We start from the raw sequence: 23,142 nt of genomic DNA, 5'->3' as shown, positions 1-23,142 counted from the left end.
GAGCTGCCAATGGGCACACGGTGGTGGTCTGATATTTACTGTGGATTCACAAAGTCTCAAGGCCCATGCGCTTAATTGTGTTGTAGATATAATTTTAAAATGGACAAATTTGTCAACATTGCCCCACAATGACAAAGTGGTGGCATGGTGGCACAGTGGTAGCGTTGCTGCCTCGCAGTTAGGAGACCTGGGTTTGCTTCCCGGGTTCTCCCTGCGTGGAGTTTGCATGTTCTCCCCGTGTCTGTGTGGGTTTCCTCCCACAGTCCAAAGACATGCAGGTTAGGCGATCCTAAATTGTCCCTGGCGTGTGTGTGTGCCCTGCCCGGGGTTTGTTTACTGCCTTGCACCCTGTGCTGGCTGGGATTGGCTCCAGCAGACCCCCGTGACCCTGTGTTAGGAAATAGCAGGTTGGGTAATGACTGACTGAAATCTCTCATTTCTATTAGTAGTCAGACCCTTTGCTGTGGCACCTCACATTGTGCTCTTGTTTGCTTTAATTTGTTCCTTGAGAAGTGTGTAGAACTTGATTGGAGTCCACCTGTGGCAAATAAAATTGAAATACAAAGGGCGCACATGTGCCTCTCTGTAAAAAGTTCCACAAGTCACACAATTCCACAAAAATAAATAATATAATAATAAAACAGAATCGACAAATTCTTTATCCAAATCTTTCACTAAAAGCCCACAAAACAATAATGAAAGCATCCAATATGACCGTGTCAAGCTTATTTAGGAGATGACCAAGCTTCTTCTGTAGCAGTGCTTGATGCCGACTGGATGGCGGGGGGAACTAAAAAATAAAAGTCATGGACACACTGGTGTATGGGAAATGCACGATATAAATAAAATGTATTATTATTATTATTATTATTAGAAGTGGGATCGGCCCCCCTTTTCAGTTGTGACTAGTCAGTGACCCAAAGCACATTAAGTCACAAAGACAGAGTAGAGCAGGAATTGAAGGCGTAATAATCACATAGTTCCATCTTCAAGAATTCATCAGTCAGCTTAACACTGTTGACCAGTGGCCACTGTTCACCGAAAGTGGACCGAGACGGGTGGCATCTGAGCTACTGGGGGATTCTGCTGTGTTAACAGAGTTGCTTGTGTGTTTACTGTGCAGGTTGCCATCTTAAACATGTTAATGCACACTGATGGCCCCCAAACCAGTTCATGTCATAAAGTTTAGGCGGTTTATCATCTCACCCTCAAGTGGCCACATTGGACAAGCAAAGCATTGTTTTGGAGCAAAGAAGGAGAAAGTCCCCCCTTCACAGAAGCACAAGAAGGGTGGGCAGTGTGGGAGCTGTTAAAAGGTCCCACGAGTGGACCAAGTCAGCAACTAAGCAATGGCAGCCGACAGAGTTCATCTCTACAACACAGCGGCCAGCAACAGGAATGCTGAAAACAAAATTCCTGCACTGTAATTTCTTTTTATAGCCGATAATAAACCTATCAAGAGCTCTGGTCCAAGCAGGAATAAACCGGAATATTGTTTGCTTTTGTTTGATTGTGTGGTGGAGAAGAGCAGCAGGAGGAGGAGGGGGCTGAAAGAAGGCTGTGGTGTGCCAGTGAGTCCACCAGTGAAGTGCTGACATTTTGGTTTGGCTTGTGTGTGCGTGCGTGAGTGTGTCTGTGTGAGTGTGAAAGAGCATGTGTTTGTGTGTGTGCACGTCTCTGTGTGCGTGTCTCTGTGCGTGTGTGTGAGTGTGTGTGCGTGCGTCTCTGTGTGCGTGTGTGAGTGTGTGCATGAGTGTGTCTGTGTTTGTGTGTGTGCGCATCTCTGTGTGCATGAGTGTGTGCGTAAGTATGTGTGTGTGCATGTGTGTCTGTGTGCGTGTCTGTGTGAGTGTGACAGAGCGTGTGTTTGTGTGTGTTTGTCTCTGTGTGCGTGTCTCTGTGTGCGTGTCTGTGTGTGTGAGTGTGAGTGTGTGTGTGCGCATCTCTGTGTGCATGTCTCTGTGTGCGTATGTGTGAGTGTGTGCGTGCGTCTCTTTGTGCGTGTCTGGGTGTGTGAGTGTGTGCGTGCGTCTCTGTGTGCGTGTCTGGGTGTGTGAGTGTGCGTGAGTGTGTGTGTGCGTCTCTGTGTGCGTGTCTGGGTGTGTGAGTGTGTCTGTGTTTGTGTGTGTGCGCATCTCTGTGTGCATGTCTCTGTGTGCGTGTGTGTGAGTGTGTGCGTGCGTCTCTGTGTGCATGTCTCTGTGTGCGTGTGTGTGAGTGTGTGCGTGTCTGGGTGTGTGAGTGTGTGCGTGCGTCTCTGTGTGCATCTCTGGGTGTGTGAGTGTGTGCGTGCGTCTCTGTGTGTGTGTCTGGGTGTGTGAGTGTGTCTGTGTTTGTGTGTGTGCGCATCTCTGTGTGAGTGTGTGCGTGCGTGCGTGCGTCTCTGTGCGTGTCTGGGTGTGTGAGTGTGTCTGTGTTTGTGCGTGTGCGCATCTCTGTGTGTGTGTGTGTGTGTGAGGCTCTGCAGTGTGCACATCACTGTATTAAAATGAATCTAAAGTGTAAGCAAGTATAACTTTGAGTTGGCATCTTTATTTGCACTTCATAACTGTAGTCTACAAACCATGGGGGGTTTGAAAGGGTGTCAGTCCGTTTTGTATAGTGCCTTTCATGATGACCACCATAACAAAGAATTATATTTCATTTAAGGCCGAACATTTGACTTTTTAAGGGGCTAGTACACTAGCAGGTGAGCACCATTATCACTTTATCGCCATACCAGGGCACATCATACACTTTAGTAGCACACACGCGCCACTTTTCTAAAATGCTTTATCATTACATAGTGAGCACCAAACCGTTAATTTCATATAGTGCCTTTCACACTGATCACCATGACAGAGCAACTTTATCTTATAGACCGTAGCCGTTTTGTTTTGAACATTTCACAGTGGGCACCATCATTTCATATAGTGTAGTGTATGAGCCTTTCACTTTTCTAAGGTACTTTTTATTGCATGCTACAAAGTGAGCCCCATTATTGGGTACTTGACTTCATATAGTGCCTTTCATATGACTGCCATGTCATGTCATTTCACACACTTTAGAAGTCTTCACATTGATCAAGATGACTTTTTTTTATTTTATACATTAGACAATGAATACCATCATCATGGAGTGTCTTTCACAATTAACACTGTAAGAACATTTTTCTTTATATAATGGAGAACATTTCACATTTTAAAGTGCTTTATCGTAGCATATAAAGTGGGTACTTTATAACGTCTTACATGTGACCACCACAGCCATTTGTGTCACACACTTTCGCAGTTTCCCCCGCTGGTGTTTTCTTGTGTTGTGTATCGCTCCTGCCCAGCCCTTTAATTTAAACAGATCCCACCCTTGTGCGCCCCATCACAACCGAGAGGGTGAGTGAGCTGCTCCCGTCTGCACATTGAGGGTGCGCTTTGTGTCCTCCCATGTCCTCCAGCCCTATGAGCTGCACACACCGCGTGTTTATCTGAGTTTGAGACACGCCTCACACCTGGGAGCTCCGCGGTGGGAATCTTTACATTCCAGGCATGCATTTCTAGGATTCTTTTCTTAAAGTCTCAGCCTTCCTCTTTCATTTCTGCAAATGCTCGCTTTGTAGATTGTCGCGCTGCGGCCCATTGCCTTTATCATTCCAGCGACGCTTTGAAGTTTTGTTTTAGCATTGTCAGGACAATTGCTGTTTGTCTTACAGGACTGTTTCATTTACGGTACGTCCTGTTTTTGGAGAAGCAAAACAGAAATGTTCACTCTGGATACGGAGCAGAAATAAAAGTCTGTAAACAAACACCGCGTGACCCGCCATCCTGACCAAAGCGCAGAAAAACACCAGGATAAGGTCTGTGAGGGGCAGGAGAGCCCGGACATGGCGCTGCACCCCTTCATAATTCGTTAAAAGCAGTAAAGATCAGACATCAGCAAGCCCAGCAGTTTATATTCGCAAATTATTTCTATGTAATCCAGTTGGCCATTGCTTTCCTATTTTTAGTCTCAGACTACATTCTGGAGTTCACATCTGTGACTCATTGTCTTTCTACGTAGACCATCATTTTTTTTTTTTCTTTCTGTGAGTTCAAAGGCGAGTGTGTTACGCTAAGTAGTGAATATACATTGGCCCACTGTGAGGACTGGCACCCTGTCAGGATGGTATAATAAAGTAAAGTCTGATGGCCAGGGAGGACAGAAAAGACAAAACCAAAAAACTCCAGAAGGCAGAGAGAGCTCTGGACAAAAGTCTCAGGTAAAGTCATCAAGCAAAACAAAAGGTAATAATGTGGGTGGGTTACACCAGGACACGTCAACTAGACTGGCCAGGACAGGCAGGGCACAAAGTGGAAAATGGAGATCCCCGTTTATAAACGCACTCTGTGATGAAAAGTTACAATGAGCAATCTACTAAAAAGAGTGACAGCGTGTTATAGAATAAATATGGAGGAATTCAGCAGAGTTTGGTACATGTTGTTTTAGGTAGGTGGCTCTCTCCAGCCAGCCTTTCAATGGTAGGCTTCTGTATTTATTTCTATCACGTGGTAGTCAGATTGTGTAAGTGATATTATGGCACAAGATGGTGTAAGGTGATAGATACAGTTGATAAACAGATAGATAATGAAAGGCACTATACAAGATAGATGGGAAACAGACTATATCAGAGAGAGAGAGAAATAGATATAAAAGGCACTATATAATAGATAAATATTGAAAGGCACCAGATAGATAGATAATTTTAGTATAGTCGACAGGATCACAAAATTACATAGATATTAATTTTAGTTTAGTCGGCAGGATCACAAAATTAAATAGATAGATATTAATTTTAATATAGTTGGCAAGAGCACAAAATTAGATAGAGAGATAGATAGATAGATAGATATTCATTTTAGTATAGTCGGCAGGATCACAAAATTACATAGATAGAGAGATAGATACATAGATAGATATTAATTTTAGTATAGTTGGCAGAATCACAAAATGACATACAGTAGATAGAGAGATAGATAGATATTAATTTTAGTGTAGTCGGCAGGATCACAAAATTACATAGATATTAATTTTAGTATAGTCGACAGGATCACAAAATTACATTAGATAGATATTAATTTTAATATAGTCGGCAGGATCACAAAATTACATAGAGAGATAGATAGATAGATATTAATTTTAGTATAGCCGACAGAATCACAAAATTACATATAGATATTAATTTTAGTATAGTCGACAGGATCACAAAATTAGATAGATATTAATTTTAATATAGTCGGCAGGATCACAAAATTACATAGATAGATTTTTTCTACTGTAAAAATAATTAAAACTACGTAAACATCTCACAATATTTATAATTATATGGCAGATGAGTCCAAAACATAACATTTCATTGTGAACCTGTTCAGGATTAAGCAGGTTAGAAAATGACATGACATTATTATGAGCAATCCCACAGGTGAGTGATAGCTATTCTTACACCACTCTGATCAACTAAGTATGTTGAGGGAGGCAAAAACAAATTAGAACACAATGTGTAACTCATCACAACACATTCACATAGCACATTATTCACGCACCATATATGCCTAAATTTTTCAATATTCTTTGTAAATTAAAAAAATAAAAAATAAAATCCACTAAGATTCTAGTTTCACACAGCATTTTAAAAATCCCAATTGCATCTCGAAGCCCAGACCCACAAATGTTTTTTAGCGAGTTTTATATATATTCAATTTTGCTTGACCTATAATAAAAATTTACAAGGTTCACATTGTTCCCTGTTGTTTTTGTTACCCTCCACCCGAAAAAGAAATCCATCCCACTATATTCAGTCCCCATAATCTCTCATTTATTTTTGGATTATAACAAAAAGGTTTAAGCCTCATGCACATCACAAAACAGTGAAACATAGTCTCTCTGACTGTGCAAAAAATGACAAGCATCAGGAGCCCCAGGACCAGTTTTGGTAGATAGGCAGACAACTAGATATTCAATTTAGTATAGTCGGCAGGATCACAAAAATAGATAGATAGATATGAAATCCCCCATATAAAATGAGAAGATGATGGGAAAGGCATTATATATGAAATCAGACGGGTAGACAGGAAAGGCCTGGTGTATTGTGAGATAGCTGATTATACCTGATATGTTTGTCACAGGTTTGATTTTAGTTGTTACCGTTGTAGCTTTTCAGGGTGGTTACTGCCATGCCTACAGAGTCTAGTGAAGCTCTTTTTGTGCTCTCTAAAACCAGCTTTCTGCAGTTCAGAAGTGCTGCCAACTGAAGGTGGTTTCTTAAGCCGCAGGATTCTCAAAGTCTCATTCATTCATTTGTTTGACGCAGTTGTAACACTTCCTGTCCAGACTGTTGGAACCGTGAAGTTGATGGTCTACAGTTAACTCAAAGATCCTAACTGTAACAAACAGAAATATGCCCACGTAATGCCAGTTCTTAAATCACATGGCTTGTTTTGAGCCGATTTAGAAATCTTCCTTCTGACATATAAATTAATAAATGGTTTAGCCTCCCCTAAACTTCATAGAACGTGTTAGTGCCACCATACCATGGTGTACAATTCACTCTCAAGGTGAAGGCCTTCTTCATTTTTCATGAATAAATCAAATTAGAGTCTGTTAAGTATTGGGTACCAAAACTTCAGAATGATGTGCCTGCTAATATTGCAGAAGGCCTTCAGCCTCCGTATTTCAAACAAGGCCGCACGCTCTTCATCTCAGGCCAGTCTACTGGGGTTCGCGCTGCTGCTGCCGAGGTTGTTTCGTTTTGCTCTCTTGTATAATTTAGTATTTGCTTTCATCGACTGTAACTGTCTTTTCCACTTTCGCTTCTCCTCCTCCTTGTTGCCACTTGTGATGGACCTGTTCTCAGACATCTTCTTTTATCATTTGCCAGTGCAATGAACATTTTCATAGTGTGGCTAAGCTGGCACAGTTGGAATTTGCACATTAAATCACCGTGTCCATGTGAATGTCTTTGTATCTATTGCATGATGTTTGTCTTTTTGTGTTTATCTTGCATTTTCTTCATACGGTATTTGTAATTATTGCATGTTTCACCGGGCTCACACGGCTTTGCCAAACTTGTATTGACCTTCCTATTGTAATTGAAAGTCTTCTCTTAATGCCTATGGAAGGGTTAATGAAATTGTCTTTTTATATTTTATATATATATATATATATATTTTTATATTTTTGATTTTTTTTATATTGTCTTTTTATATTTTAGCGGGATACACAGCTTGGCGAAGTCTGGAAGTCCATCAGCACACATGTGGCCAGCCTCCGCACACAAACTCAGACAGCAGTAACACCTGCCGGACTCTTAGCTGTGTGCTCCAGATTGGACAATTTAACAGCTTTGAGGTAAACCTTGAATTTTTTTGTTTCCTTCAAAGATGTCGTAGTTGTATTTATTCACACTTTCCTGACACTTCCTTTTTTTACGTTCTATAATCTCCACAGCGCTCAGTACACTGGGGTGTTCAGCGAGTGAAGAGACTTGAGAAAGCCGTTTTTCAGGCAACTGATCCCTGAAGTGAATGTCCTCGTGTTAATGTCAGACTCCCTGGTCTTTTAAGTGGGGAGTCTGGCAGAGTATAGCAGTGAAGCAGGGGGACCCCTGGGGTTGCTTTTTAAAGAGTCGTTTCACTCTCAGATAGACACCGTCACCTCAGTGCTAACTGGCTCCTCTTTGTTCAGGCTGGTGACACTCGCTTCAGAGTGTGTCCCCACTAGGCCTCAGGGGCTCAAATTTGGGTTCATGCTCTATACACAGGGTGAAAAATCTAAACAGTCTTAGCCTGTGTGGACCCTAGAGGTCACCAGAGAGTACCCCACCCCATGCAGACACAAGTCCCGTTAAAATAAAGATGTTTAATTTTCAAAACTTCCGTCCATGGAGGTTCCAGAAATGTAATTAACACAAATCTCTTCACGCTATCTCTTTTCTTTCTTCCCCTCCCAGGCAGGTTTTGTCCACTCCCACCCAACTCTGACTTGCCTGAGCAGATTCCTTTATCCCAGACCCTTCTGGTGCCAAGGCATGCCCCCATGGAAGCACCTCCAGGTCAAACGGAACTCCCATAAAACAGGGATGAGGAATCCCTGTAGCATCCCCTGGTGGACCCAAACAGAACCCGACAAGGGTGTTCCAGGGGACTATAATATCCAGTGTGCCTTGTGGGTATCTGCATGGGTACAATTGCCCAGAGAAACTGCCTGCTATTGCGTCGGGGAAGCCCATAGTTTCATCTCGTCCTTCCATTACACTGTTTTCCCGGCCATGTATTGTTCCTGGGCCCAACCCAGCCAGGATGCCAGTGTACCCACTCTAGCAATGGCATCTTCTGCCTGTCTACTGGGCGAGATCTTTGCCCCATTTCTTGTGGTGGTGGCATATGGCTGGCCTCTCATACACATAAAGCCCACCCAGAAAGCCCACACATGCGTGTTGTCCATCACAGCAGTTAAGCCACTCGCTTCAGATGACTGACTAACCTTCTGACCGCAAGGGTGTCTCCTCTTCCCAGCAGGCCGATTCTGCTTGACAGGCTGACACTTTGCCCAGCGGTGAGTAGCCACTGCCTCACTACCTAATACCCGAGTGGATTTTGGAGAGGCCTGAGGCCGTCTCCTGAGTCACAACTGAGGGTGAAGACCAACTTTTCTGCACCTCTTCCAGCCTTACCAAGACGATGCAAACACAGACGTCCTTACAGGGTGCGCAGGCAAGTGTTTGCGTGTGCCCCCTTGACATATCATCACTAGTATAGGGCAGTTATGACACTCAGTGGTGGCCTGTATTAAAAGAACCATGGAGGGAATTGTGGGTGACATTTCCAGCTTGGAGACCTGGAAGGCGGAGCTGGCAGTTTGCACTTTGTACTCAGCTTATTGTGTGTGGCTTTGATTACCTCACGGTAATTCAGAAACAAGACGGGGACTGATTTGATTTTATATTAGACTAGGGGTCTCTGCCCCCTCAGCTCGCTTTGCTCGCCAACCCCCATGCAGGCCCTACGCGCTCGTCATTTCCCAGATCTACCGCTTGTGATGAATCGTGCTGTGCTTTTGGATAAACTCGAATATCAACTCTGTCTTTGAGATCTCCATCTTTCGAAACTATTCTCGCTGACAATTCCTCACACGTTGGTTTATTATATATGCGAGCGTGATCTTTCGGATTCATACAGAAACCCAAGAAAACTTCTTTGTCCGTGTTTTTCAGATAAATTTCGTGTAAAGTGCGATACTTTTGGACGTATGGATTTGTATCCATTATTGCCTGAAGAATTTCTAATACATCCGATCGTTTAACTCTTTTGAATTCTATGTTGCGTTGCTTCTCCGCGATCATAAATATAAACCTGAGCGAATTGTGGTTTCTTCAAAATTAAACTTGTCGTAGCTTTAATTGTTGCAGGACCACAGATTCTCATAGTGTGTGGTCCAGAATCGTGCAAATCTACGTTTTGAGCATTGAATGATGCAAATGCAAATAGATTATTGTAGATGTGGATGTTTTGCCTGTAGCGTTTGTGGATTTCACTTTCACCAAAGAACAAATCTTTCGTTTCTCGCGGATCGGCCTCTTCATTGGGAAGACACACTACTTTTCCCTGATGGCAACACGAATTAAATGATCTACAAGTCTCCGACTTAAATGTTAAAGCCGAACAAGATCTACATACGTTTTTCATATCACCTAAAGTTAGGTCCATAAATATTTGGACAGAGACAACTTTTTTCTCATTTTGGTTCTGCACATTACCACAATGAATTTTAAATGAAACAACTCCGATGTAGTTGAAGTGCAGACTTTCAGCTTTAATTCAGTGGGGTGAACAAAACGATTACATAAAAATGTGAGGCAACTAAAGCATTTTTTGAACACAATCCCTTCATTTTAGGGGCTCCTCAATCCAGCCTTCCATTTTCTGAAGTCACTTAATCAGTTTGAGGGTTGCGGAAAGCTTATCTTTGAAGCATTGGGTTTAAGTAGAAATAGTACACTGGAATAGTATGGCATCCCATCAGAGGACACATACTGTACATGCCACTTACTCATACCAAGCCTAGTGAGCGTCTTCAAGTAATCTGACCAGTTTTTTATTTTTATTTTTTAAATTTTTTTTTTGGATGTCATTGCGTCTTACACAAACTCACACCCACATCCCCAGAGCCCTGAGGCATTAGCTCTAACCACCGTATCATTTTGTCCTCTTTAGATGTAGACGTTGTAATATGGAAGTCTCAATAAACCAAAGCTGGCACGCCAAGAGACCTACCATCGGAGGCAGCACTGGGTGAGCCCACTGCTGCTACACCCCGCTGCCCCCCCGGTTCAGTATGTCGTGCCAGGAGATCTCGTCGGGGAGTGTAAACAGGCTGTGATTACACAATGCTGTGTGCCCTTATAGGGCATCGCACTGAAAGATTTAACGCCTGCCGCACACTCTCGGGCCTGATCACACGTGTCTCTCTGAGACAGACACGGCAGTCAATCTAAAAAACACACCACCTGTTTTCTGTCTGAATGATTTCTTACCGAAAATGCTGGTACTGCGAGCCACTGCCAGCTATGAAGACGCATTTATTTCGAAGAGAACGGCACACCTGCACGTTCACTCAGTGCAGCTTTAATTATCTTTCTTCGCACGGCAGTTATGGTCGCCATATCCCCAAAAGCATAGGGACTTGCCAGGGCACCAGGTTGAAACAGGGAGAAGGGGTCTTGGAGTAAAAACCTGTTGGCCAAAGGAGCTTCCCCAGGTATCACTCCAAATAAATGTGACGAGAAACATGGCTAAAATTATAAAAAGGGGTTTCATTAGAAAAAAAGAAGTGTCAGGTAATTATGGGGGGGGGGGGGAAACAAACACAGGGTATCCATAAAAATAGGAAAGCGTGGCAAATCATGAGGTCAGAACTGTAAATGACTGGCTAGCATGGGGGGAGCTTGACCTTTAATTGGGGGATACTGGGCACAGCAAACCATAAAAAAAAAAGAATTCAATTTTTTAAAGAATCCAATTTCTGCGGTGGACTGGCGCCCTGCCCGGGGGTTTGTTTCCTGCCTTGTGCCCTGTGTTGGCTGGGATTGGCTCCAGCAGACCCTCGTGACCCTGTAGTTAGCATATAGTGGGTTGGATTATGGATGGACGGATGGAAGAATCCAATTTATTAGGGTCACCACTGTATTGCTGAATTTAGATCACATCCCAAAGTCCATCCATCCATCCATCGATTATCCAACTACAGGGTCACGGGGGTCTGCTGGAGCCAATCCCAGCCAACACAGGGCAAAGGCAGGAACAAATCCCAGGGCAGGGCACCAGCCCACCACAGGGCACACACGCACACCGCACTCACACTAGGAACAATTTAGGATCGCCAATGCACCTAACCTGCATATCTTTGGACTGTGGGAGGAAACCCACACAGACACAGGGAGAACATGCAAACTCCACGCTGGGAGGATCCGGGAAGAGAAACCCAGGTCTCCTTACTCATCCCAAAGTCAAATATTTTAAATTGTTTGTAATGAAACGTTACAGCATAAACACATTCAATTTGTACAAAACAAGTCAAGTACAGTTAACAGACTTTAACTGGCAGTTAACTTTACATTTTTTAACTTATTGGCCTGCTTACTGTAACTCTGGCAAAACAGGCAAACTCAGAGCCGCCAGCCAATCAAAATCTTAACCCTTTCAGCCCAGACATCCTGTTACCAGTACATAAATATGCCACTGCTTCTGTAAAGAGCAGGCACATTTGCAGCCGTCGGAACCGGGCGCGCTACTGTTAGCGCAGACTGGAGAGACTGGCATACAGTCGGCAAAACACGGAAGTGAAACAAGAAGTATTGAAGTATTTGTTAGCTAGTGTATAATAATAGAGGAATATCCATCCATCCATTATCCAACCCGCTTAATCCTAACACAGGGTCACGGGCGTCTGCTGGAGCCAACACAGGGCACAAGGCAGGAACCAATCATGGGCAGGGTGCCAACCTACTGCAGAAATAATCATTTTTCCCATAAAAACAGAAAATCCAGGGCCGAAGGGTTAAGCCAGGCAGGTGGATTTCTGTGGGCCGCCACTAGTCAGTTCAGATTTCCGATATAAAATCAAATCAATCCCAGTCTTGTTTCTGAAGGCAATTTTAATAAAGCCTTTATGTCAAAAGGATTTAAATTAAACGAACAGCGGCGATGCTGACACACTAGTCCGTCAAACACCAGGCTGAAGATATCAGTGCCACCACGGGCCGTACGCTCCAACAGACAGACTAACATGAACAGAATAGACTCTCTGCTCTGAAACCAAACTACAACTGACTGAAAAACAGCATTGGGTCCAGGCCAGCGAAACCAATCACATGTTACATACTATATCAATCACAGATTTAGCACTAGTGATGTCTGTTTATTAAGGGCAGGTAGGGCACTGAGTTTTAGGCACAGGCCACCAAAACAGAAATACAGCAGGTCAATAAATGCTTTGAAGGCATTGAACGCCAGGGTGGCACAGGGAAACGGGAAATTTTCAATTGATGTTCAATGCACGAATAAACACATTACAAAATACATTTAATGATGAAATGTATTGTACAGGATATACAATTAATGATGGTAATCAATATTCATTTTCTGTTTTGAAGAAAGCATCCTGAAGGTGTTGTCCATTTCTCCGTACACATTCTGCCAGCCTGTGGTTGGAACTCTCCATTGCTCGACATAACATGTCAAGAGGAAGGCCAGCGATTTCCTCTCCAGTCCTCCTGTTCAGTTCAGTAATGGTTGCAGGACGTGTGCGGTACACTTGGCTTTTAAGATGTCCCCACAGAAAAAACAAATTACAAACAGTGAGATCTGGGGAGCTCGGAGGCCATGGAATGTCACAGTTGCGTGAAATGACGCGCCTTCCAAACAGTCGTCGAATAGGCCGCCATCGATTGTCGAGCAGTAAGTGGGCTCCTCCTGTTGAAACCACGTTTTTCTATATTCAGATGTGCAAAGTTTTGCAACCTCCGCACAAAAAATGTTTCAAGCATGGCAGCATACCGATCGGATGGTAACTGTGGTTGCAATGCCCTCCTCATTTTCAAAAAAGTAAGGGCCTATGACACCATGCAGTGACACAGCACAACATACTGTAACCTTGGTGCTGTGTAATGGACGCTAGGTGAAGCTCAAAAGGATTTTCCTGTGCCCAGTAATGGAAATTCTGTTTGTTGACATATTCAGGTGAAAATGGGCTGAGCGGCATGGTGGCGCAGTGGGTAGCAGTGCTGCCTCGCAGTTAGGAGACCCGGGTTTGCTTCCCAGGTCCTCCCTGCACGGAGTTTGCATGTTCTCTCGTGTTTGCGTGGATTTGCTCCCACAGTCCAAAGACATGCAGGTTAGGTGCATTGGCGATCCTAGTGTGTGCTGTGGGTGTGTGTGCTCTGTGGTGGGCTGGCGCCCTGCCCGGGATTTGTTCTTGCCTTGCGCCCTGTGGCTGGCCTGGATTGGCTCCAGCAGACCCCCGTGACCCTGTAGTTAGGATATAGCGGGTTGGATAATGGATGGATGGATGGATGGATGAAAATGGGCTTCGTCCGACATCCACAAGTTGTTAATGAAACTGGCGTCCTCGTTTACTTTAGCCAACAATTGTTCACAAAACTGTTGACGTGACATGTGGTCATTGGGTTTGAGTTCCTGCACAATCTGCAGTTTGTAGGGGTGGAACTTCAACTCGTGCAGTATTCTTTGCACACCTCATCGCCCCAACTGTAGTGATGATGTGTGCTGTCAAACGGAGCGGTAAGGGCACCTCACGATATTAAACTTTCCAAAATAAGTTGACGTATTGCTATATAGATAGTTACATTTATACAGCTCTTTCCTAGACACTAAAAGTACTGTACATGGACAGTAGGGGAGCCATTTCTACCACCAGCAAAGGTAGCCATTCTTGTGCCAGTACACTTAACACACAAAACCTATTAGGCGGTGAGGAGGTATGAGAGACAGTTAGCCGATTCACAAAATTCACAAGTGACACGTTGACAGGAAAATCTGTAAGTTCGCCAGCAATGGATGGCGTGTATTCCACTTCTCTACTTCCACTTCCAATAATCGATTTTTGCAATGTAAAAAATATCTTTTAAACGCATTACATAAGGAGCGCATCACAACTGCACAAAGACAGCAACAATTCAATAGAGGAATTCTTTTATAATCAATTGAGGCAAGTCTGTTAACTTTCCGTAAACCTGTTATTTTGTATATTAATATCAGCTCACTCCGTTTTGGCAGCCATCAGTATACTGTAAAATAGAATTAACAAGGAAATTCAGCTGTAATCTCTCTATTATAAAAGAAAATCTTGAGACGAGACTATTGCCAAGAGATTTTTTTCAAGTCCCGCCCTCCTCTCAGCCACGCCCACAGTCCTCTCACTCTCTCATTGGTGTGAACGCTTTTGTCAGACACACTTCCTGCGCTCTCAGCTCTTATAAATTTTTACGTTTTCCTCACTTTAAGTTCCCAATAAAAGAAGACGTATTATGTACAAATGTTATTGAAGAATTTCATACCAAAGAGTTATCAACAGAAAAAATGAGTACACGGGCAATCCTAGCACCGAGAAACGAGGAAGTCAAACAAATTAACGCGATAATTGTTGATCGGTTACACAGCAAATCGGTGAAATGCATATCAATAGACTCTGCTGAAACAGTTGGTGGTGATGGTGAGGAAGATGAAAACATCAACTTACAATATCAGCGAAGAATATCTACAACCGTTAACACCATCTGGTCTTCCTCCGCATGAATTACTGTTGAAAGAAGGACGTATCGTAATGTTATTCTGTAATTTATGTCTGAGTGATGGGCTATGCAATAGGGCAAGATTAGTTGGATTCAAAATTGCTTGAACAATTCTGACATGTGAAATTTTAACAGGCGATGAGAAAAGTCATGTAGTCCATCTTCACTAATGATATGAGACACCAAAGGAGATCTTGATATGCCATTTGTATTAAAACATTTACAGTTTCCCATTAGCTTTTGCTTTGACAATTAACAAATCACGGGGACAAACATTCAAAAAAGTCATTTTATTTATTAGAGAGAAAGAAATGAAATTCACTCGCGGGCAGTTATACGTTGCGTTGTTATGATGAAAGTACAAACACGGAAACAAAATTCAGCACAATATTAACGAAAGGTTAATTGAAAAAATTGTTTTTACTGAATGTTACAGTTTAAAAAGTATTTTCGTGTTAATTTCAAAGCCGAACAGAATGAAAACGTATACCAGAACAAATTCTTCTAACGCAACATGAAACATAATTTTCTTTCAATTTATTACGTTAGTTAATTAATGTAAAATAGTTAGTTCTATTATGCATATGTAACAGTTCCCATGAAAATAACAATCTGTTTAAATTGAACGTCCGCATCCCCATACGCAAGCGGCAGAGCCACGAAATGGCTAACGCGTAGTGCCCGCCCGGGGTTTGGCAATCGAAGCGAACAGGGGGCAGAACCCCCTAGTGCACCAAAAAATAACCATAATTTGATACATGTTTGCCTATTGATCATTTATCATCACATTGTTTTCAAAGGTTTTCTACGTGAGTTGTTAAGTTCCTGTCATGAAACACACAGATACAGAATTTAAACTTACTTTGATTACGTCTCACCTGAAGAAGGGGCCTGAGTTTCCTCGAAAGCTGGCATATTGTAATCTCTATAGTCAGCCAATAAAAGAGGTAATTTTGCTTGACTCCTCACTACATTCATAATGGCTAACACGGTACAACACCCTCATACAACTTACGGTTCATATTATTAGTCAGAAAAAAATAATGTAATAACATTGTTGTTACATTAAGTTGTATATACTGACCAGGAGCAGGTGCCGCTGTGTGGTGATGTTCCATTGAGACGGCATCTACTGCGCCGTTTTCTGTCAGCACGGACCCTCAACTCTGAGATGAGCAGTTGCCCACCCAAGCTGACCCAGTTAATAAGGCAGTTGTCAGTCATAAGGCTGCAGGTAAACTTTACGCACTCATCAGATTTAAGGTGCTGGCTGCAAACAGAAAAGCTACAATGGTGTATTAAAATGGTGGTCTTTTATCTCTTTTGACTGCTGGGGTAAATTATCTTTACTGTGTGTCATCAGTGGGAAAGCTGGCGAAACTCGGGCAAGGATGTTTATGTTTAGAACTACAGAAGCTCTTCTTTCACAATACTGCCATTGTTTAGGTTAACTGGAAGAGAGCTTAGGCCTCCCGAAAGAAAGAAAACGCAGACCTGTAAAAAGGGGCAATTAGAAACAGGAGATGATTAGGGGGCCCCGGAATGGACAAGGCCATGAGGGCTCATATGATGGGATATCATCTACTGTTAAATTCTGCTCTGTTCTTATTATAATATTTTTATTTTTATACAGTATTAAGGATTACTTGTGTTCTGTTCTGTGTATTGTATTGACCCCCTGCTCTTTGACACCCACTGCACGCCCAGCCTACCTGTAAAGGGGTCTCTCTTTGAACTGCCTTTCCCAAGGTTTCTTCCATTTTTTCCCCCTACAAGGATTTTTTTGGCCTTCTTAGAAAGTTAAGGCTGAGGGGCTGTCAAGCGGCAGGGCCTGTTAAAGCCCATTGTGGCACTTCTTGTGTGATTTTGGGCCTTACAAAAATAAATTGTATTGTATTGTATTGTATGATGGGTGAATTAGCCAGCATATCGGGTTACACTCCACTCTTTTTAAATGATGCCCACAGAGAGTAAGGACCTCAGTTTTTGGTCTCATCCGAAAGATGGCACCGTGTTTACAGCACACTGTCATCATCACTGCACTTGGGGCATTAAGATCCACACACAGGCCACAAGGTTAGCACCCATCCGACACCCCCCCCCCATGTTCTCCCATCCCAGTACTGGCCATGCCCAGCTTCAGGTGGGTTACCTGTTCTGAAGTGCAGCTTGTAGTGCCTTACAGCCCTGTAAAGGACTGTCACCCTGACCACCGCTGCTTTCTGCTGCTGAGGTTCCTGTGTGGCTCTGAATTGGACTGAGATACTTGGATGAGTTTGGGTTTCTTCGCAGTACGTCCAAGTACTGGCTGGGGCACAACATGCTTATCTTCAGGTGGGTTACCTGTTCCAAAGCACAGGTGGTAAGGCTGTTAGAATGTATACAGCAAACTTGACTTAGTTGGTATGGTCACACTTTTTTAAACTTTTTCTTGATATGCTCAATATTTCTTTTTGGATCAGGTGATATTTTCTCAGAGGCGGCACGGTGGCGCAGTGGTAGCGCTGCTGCCTCACAGTGAGGAGACCTGGGTTCACTTCCCGGGTCCTCCCTGCGTGGAGTTTGCATGTTCTCCCTGTGTCTGCGTGGGTTTCCTCCCACAGTCCAAAGACATGCAGGTTAGGTGCATTGGTGATCCTAAATTGTGCTTGGTGTGTGTGTGTGTGTGTGTGTGTGTGCCCTATGGTGGGTTGGCGCCCTGCCCGGGGTTTGTTTCCTGCCTTGGTGTTGACTGGGATTGGCTCCAGCAGACCCCCATGACCCTATATAGCAGGTTGGATAATGGATGGATGGATGATATTGTCTCTGTGCCGGGTGCCACTGGCCTGTCTCCGGGTTGCTGGGCAGGCCCTTGAGCCCTCAGTGTTCTCTCCATACTTTTACTCAGGTGTGCACCTCACTGAACTTGAGGTTGATAAGCTAAGCCAGTGGAGTGCATACATGTAAAATATCTAAAGTCAGCATTGATGTAGTATTTGGCTTTTCCTGTGCAGTGCATGGGGTCCTCACTATCCTGTTCACGGTGTTTTGTGGTCAGGTTGTGATGAAGCCCCCCACCCACACCTCCCATCCTCCACTGACATCTCTCAATTCTCTTTCCTTCCCACCAGACCTCAAGATCAGAGGACCCCATTTGTCCAGCGCTGCCTGATGTTTCCGTGTGCCTTGTAAGGACAAGACGGAGGAGGAGGGACTGGTGAGTAAAACGAAGCCTTCATCGACTCTGAATCAGTCTGAACTGATGATGAGAATGTCTTTTTAACTAGAATGTCAGATAAGGAAAGGAACTCAGTTATTCGGAAAAGGGCAAAGCGTACTGTGATAGAGCTTTGTACAAGACACTCGCATGTTGGTCAGACGAGCAAAGAAGAATCTTCACTGCTATACTACTGACTTACAGTTAGACAGGCACTGACCTTAAAGACGAATAAGGATGGCCCCGCAGGGCGTCTCTTTAGCACAGACCGATGAGGACACTGAGGGTTTTATAGTTACAGTCAAACCAAAAGTCACACAGACTTTATTTTATATATTGCCTTGCTTTTGTAAACACCCTCCTTACGCTTTGTTACAGTGTAAAACTAAAGGATGGTCACTCACATTTTACATAATGGGAGTACTAGCAGAACTAGAACAACAGGTGAAGATACGGAAGACATCTTCAGCCTTTGGCTGAGGCTACAGTCATGATGTTTCAAGGGAAAGATTTTATCTGTGCTGAGACCCGTAAAGATCGTGGTGATTGTACAGTATGTCTGTACGTTGTATGTTAAGAGCAAAAGATAACTGAGAATGCATAACCAGAGGAAGAGCAGGAAACACTAGTGATGATTTGGTTATGACAAGGGATAATGGGGACGTAATCCATACTAAAACAGCTGACATCCATAAAGACGATGAAGGCGATGATGATATATCTGTATGATGAATGTTACAGGCAACGCAAATCAAGAAGACTAGGGGGCTTTGCCCTCTGCTCGCTTCACTTGCCAACCCCCAGGCCTGCACTATGCGTTAGTCTCTTTGCGGTTCTGCAGCTCGCGTATGGGGATGTGGTTGTACAATTTAAATAGATTTTCATTTTCATGGGAATTGTTACATATGCATAATAAAACTATTTTACATTACAGCGAGCAATTAACCATATTAAAAAATATTAAAACGTAATAATTTGAATGTAAATTATGTTTCATGTTGCATTAGAGTGATTTCGTTCGGTTTGGCTTTGAAATTAACACACAAAATCTTTTTTAACTTACACTTTTACTGTAAAACTTAAGTAAAAACTTTATTTTTTAATTACATTTTCGTCAATATCGCATTGAATTGTGATTCTGTGTTTGGACTTTCATCGTAACAACGCCACATATAACGGCCCATGAGTAAATTTCGTGACTTTCTTGAATGTTTGTCTCTGAGATTTGTTAATTCCATCCATCCATTATCCAACCCGCTATATCCTAACTACAGGGTCACGGGGGTCTGCTGGAGCCAATGCCAGCCAACACAGGACACAAGGCAGGAACAAACCCTGGGCAGGGTGCCAGCCCACCGCAGGGCAATTTGCTAATTGTCTTTGTAAAAGCTATTCTAACAGGGAACTGTTAACGTTCGAATGTTTGTCCCTGTGATTTGTTGTCATAGCAAAAGCTATTCTAACGGGAAAATGTAAACGTTCTAATATGAATGGCATATCGAGATTGTCTTTGGTGTCTAATGTCATTAGTGAAGATGTACTACATGACCTTTCTTGTCACCTGTTAAATTTTACATGTCAGAAGCAAATAATTAACCATAGTAAAAAAATAGTAAAACATAATAAATTGAAAGAAAATTAGGTTTCATATTGTGTTCGAGGTATTTGTTCCGTTATACGTTTTCATTCTGTTTGGCTTTGAAATTAACACACAAATACTTTTTAAACTGTAAAACTTCAGTAAAAACAATTTTTTGAATTAACTTTTCCTCAAGATCACATTGAATTTTGATTTCGCATTTGGACTTTCATCGTGACAACGCAACTTATAACTGCCCGTGAGTGAATATCGTTTCTTTCTCTCTAATAAATAAACCGACTTTTTCGAATATTTGTCCCTGTGATTTGTTAATTGTCATAGCAAAAGCTATTCTAACGGGAAACTATAAACGTTTTAATATGAATGGCATATCGAGATCATCTTTGGTGTCTATATCACCTGAAGATGTACTACATGACCTTTCTTGTCGCCTGTTAATTGTTCAACCAGTTTTGAATCCAACTAATCTTGTCCTATTGCATAGCCCATCACTCAGACAAAAATTACACAATAACATTACGATACATCCTTCTTTCTACAGTAATTCGTGCAGAGGAAGACCAGATGGTGTTAACGGTTGTAGATATTCTTCGTGATATTGTAAGTTGATGTTTTCTGCACCATCACCACCAACTGTTTCAGCAGAGTCTATTGATACGCATTTAATCAGTTTAATGTGTAACCGATTGACAATTTTTGCATTAATTCCTTTGACTTCCTCGTTTCTCTAGAATTGCCCGAGTACTCATTTCTTCTGTTGATAACCCTTTGTGATGAAATTCATCAATAAGATTTGGACATAATACGTCATCTTTAATTGGGAACTTCAAGTGAGGAAAACATCATAATTTATAAGAGCTGAGAGAGCAGGGACTGAGTCTGACAAAAGCGTTCACACCAATGAGAGGTGAGAGGGCTGTGGGCGTGGCTGAGAGGAGGGCGGGACTTTTTAAAATCTCATGGCCAAAGTCTTGACTTGTGGGACTTGAAAAAATCTTCCAAAAAGTCTCGTCACATAATTTTTTTAGCATAATAGAGATACTATACCAGCATTAGATGAAGAAAGACTAATTTCCTAAACTGTTTATGGAGATTGGGTGACCCTCATTAGCACTGCACCAGCAAGGATGAGATTTTATTTATTTTGTTCTTTATTTCACCTTATACAATTTCTTGCATTAGGAATTTGTTAATTTTCGAATACCCCTGGGGGTCAGAGCATAGGGTCAGCTATCGTACAGCACCCCTGGAGCAATTTCAGGTTAAGGGTTGCTCAAGGGCCCAGCAGAGTAGGATCTCTTTTGCCAGTAACAGGGAATCGAACCGGCAACCCTCTGGATAGCCACACAGATCCTTAGCCTCGGAGCCACCACTCTGGATCTTCAGTAGATGAAGACAAGGCTGTGAGCTGTCATTATACGCAAAAGAGTGGAGAATCATCAGAAGGTAAGGATGCTTATGAATATCTCTGAAATGCAGCATTCATTCTAAGGGGGCAGGACAGGGCAGGAGCCAAGTGGGAAGACCCCACATCTGACCTCCATATCTGCATTGTCTGTTTAAAGACATCACTTGTTCACGTTTCTTCAATAACCTTATTTCAACGAATACTATTATTATTAGTGGTAGTAATATTAATAAATCATTAAAACAAAACATTGAAAAGAACTGTGGCATGATCAACGATGGCATTAAAAGCAAATAGATATTTTTTCTAACGTTAAACCCTTTCAAGGTTAACTTGTGGGGGGCCATCATATTTGGGCACCAGTTAGCATACCTTGGCTTTGTCCCACCATAATACTAAGAGACACACAAGGACATTTGGGAATCAGTGGCTCTTTAAAGTGCACCTTTTCCAGCAGAGACTCTTTTGTCTTTAGTCTTTTGCATTTTGTTCTGAACTGACAAATTCAACAGATGGGTCAAGGTGGGTCTCCGTGTTAATGGCTTGACTCACTGAGATGCGTAGGTCAGGTAATGCCCACCATGTCAGTCACAAAATGCCCAAATGGGATCATCTTCCTACACCCCTAATGTTAGCCACAGTGTAACATGATGAGCGTCTCATGACGGATGTTGAGGATGTTTTGTGATGTTGGGACGTCACGTGACTGACCTCATAGGTAAGGCGGTCCCCAATTGCACCCTGTTGGACTCGCTACTTCTCAAATCTTTATGTCAGATACCTTGTGATGTTCATCAGGAAAGGTGTATAGAAGTGAGGTTGGCCGGTCTGTCTATTGCTTCAGTCCTGCCTTGTGTTCATCGTCTACTTACTGGATATTCTGTTCTGACAATGTCAGCCCTTCATTGTGACTGCTGCTAATTTTTATTTGGCACATTTTTCTACTATTCTTTCATGGTAAAATGAAATGTGTCTCACCAGAATACTGCCATTATAAATGCAGATGCCCTTCCATCAGCACTCCTGCACTGGTCCAGTACTTTTGGACGGTTTCTATAAGCCAGCAACACACAACTTACAGGCGTCTTAAGAGCTACACTTGAAGGAGATCAGATATTCACGTAGTACAGAAAGAGGAAATGGCTCTGCTGTTTTCTGCGTTACAGAAAGGGCTGTGCTATTTATAAGACAAGACTTTGTGGAGAAACACACGAGTGCAGCTGGTTTGTTTAAAAAAAAAATAAATAAATAAATAAATCAAAAAAACTGTGACTACCGGGGCAACACGTCCCAGCGCTAACTTAAAACAGACATCTGCAAAAAGGCCAAGAAACGCTGTCAAAAAAAGGTGAAATTGTGATTCATGATTAGTCATGAAATAAACCTCGCCTCAACTCATTAACCTCGCTTGAAGGGAAGGGGAGATGGATCACTGCAGCTGTCTCTGGCAAGCCATGGATTTGTACATGTGAAAGGCACTGTATAAAATAGACTTATCAGACAGACAGGAAAGGCACAATATAACAGACAGACAGACAGACAGACAGACAGACAGACAGACAGATAGATAGATAGATAGATAGAAAGGCACTATATGATAGATGGATAGATAGAGTGAAAGGCACTATATGATAGATAGATAGATAGATAGATAGATAGATAGATAGATAGATAGATAGATAGATAGATAGATAGATAGATAGATAGATAGATAGATAGATAGATAGTGCCTTTTGTATCTATCTATCTATCTATGTAAAATAAGCTAATCAGACAGACAGACAGATAGATGTGTACACTGTTTATATTGTATTTAACTCTCTCTGATCCTTTTGTATATACTGTACTCTTATTCTTGTCTTTGTACAATCCCTCACTGCTGTCTCTATTTTTATTTGATTAATTTCAATTAATTTCTATTTCCACTTACAGCTAGATGCAAAACTGCATTTCATTGTCTTGGTACTTATGTTGTGTTCAATAACAATAAAGTTGCGTCTAATCTAATAGTCTAACCTAAATAATAGATAGTAAAGGTACTACATAACAAAAACATAATGGGCATAATATTAGATAAGGTAGACAGTGAAAGGCAAAGTACTATAGATAGATAGATGAGTAAG

General features: G+C 42.4%; 1 protein-coding gene across 1 annotated transcript in view; it reads right to left on the bottom strand.

Annotated features, from left to right (window-relative positions):
• rnf11a (ring finger protein 11a) overlaps positions 1–23,142 on the bottom strand; it is a 628,093-nt gene that overhangs the window by 404,426 nt on the left and 200,525 nt on the right. The gene's annotated exons all lie outside the window — the stretch shown is intronic.

This window comes from Erpetoichthys calabaricus, chromosome 17 (genome assembly GCF_900747795.2).
Source record: "Erpetoichthys calabaricus chromosome 17, fErpCal1.3, whole genome shotgun sequence".
NCBI lineage: Eukaryota > Metazoa > Chordata > Cladistia > Polypteriformes > Polypteridae > Erpetoichthys > Erpetoichthys calabaricus.
This window is presented reverse-complemented; position numbering and strand designations above follow the sequence as displayed.